Genomic DNA, 6,707 nt, shown 5'->3' on the forward strand with positions numbered 1-6,707 from the left:
GAGAGGACGAGACTGACGTCTGACTCGACGACCGCCCTCGTTTGATCGTCGGACAATCATGATACCCTCCCGTCCTCGTCCTCGCCACCCGAGTGCCGTCGTTCGGCACCGAGCAATTGACGACTTGTTATTGTCACTCAGAGGTTTGGTGTCTTTTCAGGAATTATTGTGGTAATGTTCACATCTAATCAGCAATCAGCGAAAACTGTTTTTATTCATCCGGCCTCCCTAAACCCTTTCGGCGGTGCAATTGGCTGTTTCAGCGGTTCAACCGTTTGTGCCGCCGACGGACAAGGGCCCGGCGCGTCGTGGTGCAACGAAAGTAGTCTCGTTACATATAAAGGGCCGTCTTACTTGTCTCCCGGAGCGTCTCGCGCGTCGGCACAATACGCTCCTCATGCCTCTGAGTCTGGAACAGTGCGCGTGACCGTTGGAGTCCCCTAAACGAAACCACAATGCGCGTGTTCGTTTCTTGGATAAACTTGGAAATCTGGTCCAAGGGAATTTGACAACAGTCGGTTTTCATCATTAATGGAAACACACCCTCCCGCGTCGAGACTGTAAATGAATTGCGCATGCGCCAAGCCGTCCTGGTGTTGAGCGGGGATTTAAATGTAAATGTTTCTTCACTGTTACACTATAATACATAACTGCCTTTGCTTTGTATTGACTCACACAGCCTCAGTCACTTAATCACCTCGTCCACTGTGTGTGTGCCTCTCTGTGACAAGCTAAACATTCACGTAGGTCATCATGTCACAGTCTAAACTGTAATCACAAAAGTACATAAAGGAGTGGGAATCAAACCCTGAGTTTAAAGGATGGTTGAAGCCATTTATTGGAGATGACTGATTTCTTCTAATGTGCCAACATCTGGCGCTGAGTTGCCATATTCCTTTCATGAACCACTTCCTGAAATCCATTGTTGCAGATAAATATAAATGATAATAGTCAAACTAACCTGGCAATAGTAAACTGACAGGCTGTTTTGTCGCATCTCACTCAAACACCCACATGACTCAACCCAGCGAAAAACCAGTCTCGCGCGCAGCCTTTCATTCAGAATTTCATTAAGAATTTCAGAGCAAAATAAAAAAATGATATTAAACTAATCTTTCAACATAGTTTAAAACAAAAATAAATATTAGGACAGAGCCCTACAAATAACAACCATAAACATAATAATAAAACAATTAAAATGTTGTATTCAGCCGTGATTAAAACTGCGGGTCCAAATCCTGGATGGGCGGGCCCAAATCATGGATGGGCGGGCCCAAATCCTGGATGGGCGGGCCCGGCCCCATGGGGCCCGCCCATGACGCCGCGTCCCCCCCCCGACAGGGGGTCGCCAGTCTCTGGCACTGTTATTTCGCGGGTCGCGGGCTGAAAAGTTTGGGAACCCCTGATTTAAACAACCTTACTCTAAGAAGTCTTATTTTACTGTTTATATTTGCTTTAGGCCTACATGAAGTGTATGGAAGTTTCAGAGGAAAACAATCATCCTCAAAAAAACAAAACTAGCTCATTTGTCTTTTTAAATGAATAATAATAAAGCACCAAATGAGGGAAAAAATTACCCAGCTCGTCCATTTTTCTTGGATTCTTCCCTCCATCGCTCTCCATCTCCACAGCAGAGAGGGTCTTCTGGCTGGCATCATTAAAAATCAATATGGCTGCTTATTTAGAGTTTGAACTGTGTGTGAATTGGAGAGGGGGAACTCTGACAATTCCCCGGTGCTAAGCCCTCCAAGTCACATGCGGTTTGTCAAGCTTTGTCAGAGGACAAAAAGGGAGAGCGTGTGGGTGTGTGTGTGTGTGTGTGTGTGTGTGTGTGTGTGTGTGTGTGTGTGTGTGTGTGTGTGTGTGTGTGCACGAGAGAGAGAGAGAGAGAGAGAGAGAGAGAGAGAGAGAGAGAGAGAGAGAGAGAGAGAGAGAGAGAGGGGTATGTGTGTGTTTGTATGAGGGTGAGAGTACTGAGGATGAGTGGATAGGCATAGCTGCCGGGGTCTCCATGGCGATGATGCTAGTTAGCTAGCTAGCGCTCGGGGGCCCTGGAGAAAAGTGACAATACAAGCGACTTAGCAGCCGCAGCTCAGCAGCCGCACGGCATTAATGAGATTTTTCACACTTATTATACACACACTCCCAGCTAGCGCCATAGCAGGAGTGGTCGAGTGGTGTGTGTGCTCATTGTAAGCACACACAGGCCTCTATTCTGAGCGTGTGTGTGTGTTTGACAACAAAATTAGGAGCAGCCCATGATTGTTTACGAGGAATCACACAAATAAATCGATACAAACACACACAAGAAATGTTTTCGCTCTCAATCAACGTCTCTATCAAACTCTACCCATTCACAAACACACACACACAACGCAGAAGTAAACAAACAAACAAACAATGACTGAATTATAGAGCCGGGCTCCAGGCTGTTATTACAAAACCATTATGCTGTTTTATTGTATTGTATTGCTTCATCTCCAGTGTAACATTTGAAATATACTCCCCTCGTTAAGGAAAGTAGATGAGTAATTATTCAGCAGCTGTAAATACCTTTCTCATGGTTAACTAATGAAGTGTATTATAGCAGAAATGTGGAAAACAGGTGACAACAGAGACTGATATTATTTAGGAAATCTAAATATGTAAATACACTAACCAGAAGCTTCTGGTTAACCAAAATGGTAAACAAGTTTTTTTTTATTAAAGATTACTTTAATTTGAAATGATAAAAAACATTACATCTAAATGGTCCCAGAGTGTGGTCTGTTTGGCTGAAGCTCATATGGTTGTGGAGTTTTCTGTGAGTTTTCATTGGCGAGGGAGACAGATATCAAAGAGCCATCCACTGGCAAGATAAAATGAGCCATATAATTGAATAATTACACTGCTGTTATGTTGTTCTTTTTAAGATTTCTACATGTGGATGTTGTTTTGCTGCATTAAACAGAATCAAAACCAGCTGACAAAGAACACTTGCTTAAATTACATTTAATATATCTTGTCTAGAACATTATTACGCATGATGGCATATCTTTCTGATATGAAAGATGAAAATATTTCCATCTCCATGAAGATGTTATAAAAATTGAAGGCTTAGTAGAATATCAGAGACTTCATTTTCAAAGTAAATGCTTTTGTTTCTAGCAATTAAGGTTAGAATTACCTCCAGTGTGTGCTGCAAGTAGAGAAGCAGTGTATATGAGGCCCGGCCCTTTCTGACAGGAAGACAAGGAGGAACAGACCGGGAGGAAAAACAATTGTGTGCAAAGGAAATGAGAATCTCATTCTACAAAGGAAGTGTTCCTCTGCTGCCTGCCTGCCGGCTCACAGATTAAAGCAGCTGTCAATTGATCAAATATTTGCATTTTCCTTCCCTTTTTTTATGGGAGAATTTGAACACACAGAAACACACACACACACACACACACTCACACACACATATAGAAAGAGACACACAGACACCTATATTCAGAAATGAAAGCACACCCACTCTCAGCACCATCCATTTTCATCGGGGAATCTCTCTTGGCGCTGGGATCGGGGGGGGTCCTTGTTGCAGCGCTGACGGCACATGCCCCTCGAGGTTAGCAAAGATCAGGGGCCAAGGTGCATAGGGCTTGCCCTTATCGCCGTGGTAACATCATTCTCAGGGGGAACATTCCCACCAGTGTGAGTTTACTAAATCCAACCGGTGATGTCTTATCACTTGTGTTACATTTCAGAACAACAAATCGTTCCTGGTGAATAAAAGGACAGGCATTTTGTAGCCAGACACCACAGAATGGATTAGTTATTTTTTAATTAGTGCATCAGTGTTATTAATGTGATTTAGGTAGTTTTGTTCTGTTATGCAACAGTGAGGCTCCTTCTCTCTCTAGGGTTTAAACAGAACCAAATTAGAATTAGTTATGTGATAAACACGTGTCACTAACTCTCCATAGTTTGGTGCTAAAGGATGTTATTGAAGTGTTTCCTCCTTGTTAATTACTAATGAGCTATCCAAGAAATATGTATCTGGTGTGTAAACAAACTAAAAAGCTTGAATTAAAAAACATGTTGATTTAATCAGAGTTTGTCAGAAAGAAATTAGTAAAAAGATCATTTACTAAGTATTGCTATCAGTTGTGAGTGAAATTATAGATTGCTGTATAAAGTATAAACCAAAACTATAGACATTACCCTAAAATATAATAGATTCTTAACAGATGTTTGAAAACCGACAAAGCCTTTATTGATACCGACAGTGAAACTTCAAGAGGCTCACCGATGGACTGTCAGGGTTTTGTATGTGTGTGTTTGTGTGTGTCAGTAGATGTGTTTACAGCCCATGTAAGTGTTTGTGTGCCTGCGTATGCATGTCTCACCTCCTCCTCACCCTGCTCCGCTGAGAGATGAACAGATGGACACAGTGGGGGGGTTGGAGGGTTGGAGGGTTGGAGGGTTGGAGGACAGAGTCTAGTGAGGCGCAGAGAGACAAAAGGAAGCAGTTCTCTATCTCCTCATCTTCTCTCCACAGCAGGACGAGACACCAAGCTGTGCTGCAGACGTGTCAGACTAACAGGTGATGCAAAGGTGTCTTCGAGGGAGCAGTCGGGTGACACGGACTCGATGCAGATAGCAACCTGGGTGACAAAGGGGACATTGTGTTAGCTGAATGACATGTGAAAGGCACTCATGTGGCACAAATGTGATTTTCACAGACTGCTCACAGGTGATTTTACAAGGATGAGGAAAATACATAGCCGCAAAAACTGACATGTTAACATTTCATTATCTGTGAGGCATTAAAAGCACATTATTGTCATTATTGTCACAGTGATGCCAGGCCCATTTTATTCAGAATGTAGACTTTCTAAAAAGTACGGCACCAGCTTGAATTTAGCCATAGGTGAACTTTTGATGTCAGAATTTAAATAAGGCCTGTTAAAAATCTCTTTATACACCATGTTAAATGAAGAAAAGACTCATACTATAAAAGTGAGATAGCTTCAACATCAAAAGACTTCAAAGTGAAAGGTCAGATAGTAAAAGACAGGATAAGGGATGTTGACACGCAGCTAAGATAAGGCCTGCAGAATGATAGAAGGATGTTTCTGGGACACTTAAAGATGTTTGTATCCCCGCTTTGGCTTGAAACGTTATGGAAAATCATATATAACATATTAACACTTTTTTAGAAGTACTGTTTCTGTTACACCATGTGTAAATATCGTCTTTCACAGCAGCGTGCCAATGCAAGAAGCTCTGCCTCTAATTAGTTTTCACTGTAGCGTAAAAGCATTGGAACTTTCTACATGGAATCCTTGCTGTTTCCTTCATGTTGTGTGTATTTGAGCATATATCTCTTTTTAAAAAGGTTTATTTAATGTGCAGACTCTGTAGACACCCAATGGAGCAGGGCAGGTTTTGAGTTTAAATTCAGACATGTATTGGCCCATTGGCAATTCACACAAGAAACAAACATAAATGACTAAATCAGGATCCAGACGTTCAGACTTAACAAAAAGAGGACACAAATAAAATGGAATAATATTTTTAATACAAGTAATGGGTTACTTACAGTACTATCAGAAAGGTTATAACTCTAAGTGTTATTTCCTGGCCTACATCATTTGGGCCTAGTCAAGAGGAAAAATGAAATTGACACACAGGGCAAGAACTCTGTTCTTCTTTCTCTCTCACTCTCTCTCCCTCTCTCTCTCTCTCTCTCTCTCTCTCTCCCTCTCTCCCTCTCTCTGGTGGCAGGTTCAGCATGTGCCATCAGTGAAGGTTATATTTTCAGTTTGTGTGTGTGTGTGTGTGTGTGTGTGTGTGTGTGTGTGTGTGTGTGTGTGTGTGTGTGTGTGTGTGTGTGTGTGTGTGTGTGTGTGTGTGTGTGTGTGTGTGTGTGTGTGTGTGTGAGTGTGTGTGTATTTTTTGTATAAATGCCCCTATGTCAAATTCAGCATTACATGACATGACAACCCGTTCTAGATACTTGTAGCTATATTTATTTTTTACGGAACAGAAAACAAAGAAATAATTTGTACAAAATGTTTTTTATTAATTAGTAATTTATTGCTCCACTGAACATACGCATTTTAATGTCTGTGCCTGTGCATTTGCTAGAACACACAAGCTGATGTGTGTCTGTACATGTGTTTTCTTTTTTGCTTGCCTTGTTTGGTTGTCTGTCAGCATTGTTAAATGAACAGAAATATCCGGTGTGCGCTCTCGGCCTGGAAGTGGATCTGATGTTTTTCCTGTGACTGTGTCAGCTCTGCTTTGCTCTGACAGTCTCCTCAATTTGAGCATGAATTAGATTTACTTTCCTCTGCCAGCATCAGCCTTTCATCAACAAATACAGGGCGGCAAGATCACACTTGACAAGTGCAGCATAGTAATACATGACCGTATCCATCAACGTAAAAATATTTATGTCTGGCAATGACATGGCATAAATCCTGAGGAAAATAGTAAGTGTTGGGAGATGTGTAAGGAACTGAAGGTCGAACACATGCATCAGCAGTATTGTGTGTTACAATACATTTCATGAAAATGCTACGTTGGGAGATTCAGCGTTGGTTTTGCGAGTGACTTAATCTTGGCACCAAAGTTAATATTAAAATAAAATCCATATTGTTGGTGAAATGTCTTACTTAAAGTTGAGACATTTTTTAAAGGATTGATTTTGTATATATTACAAGCAGTCCTAACTCAATTTA

This window comes from Notothenia coriiceps, unplaced genomic scaffold, assembly GCF_000735185.1.
Source record: "Notothenia coriiceps isolate Sejong01 unplaced genomic scaffold, NC01 NC01_scaffold00026424, whole genome shotgun sequence".
Taxonomy (NCBI): domain Eukaryota; kingdom Metazoa; phylum Chordata; class Actinopteri; order Perciformes; family Nototheniidae; genus Notothenia; species Notothenia coriiceps.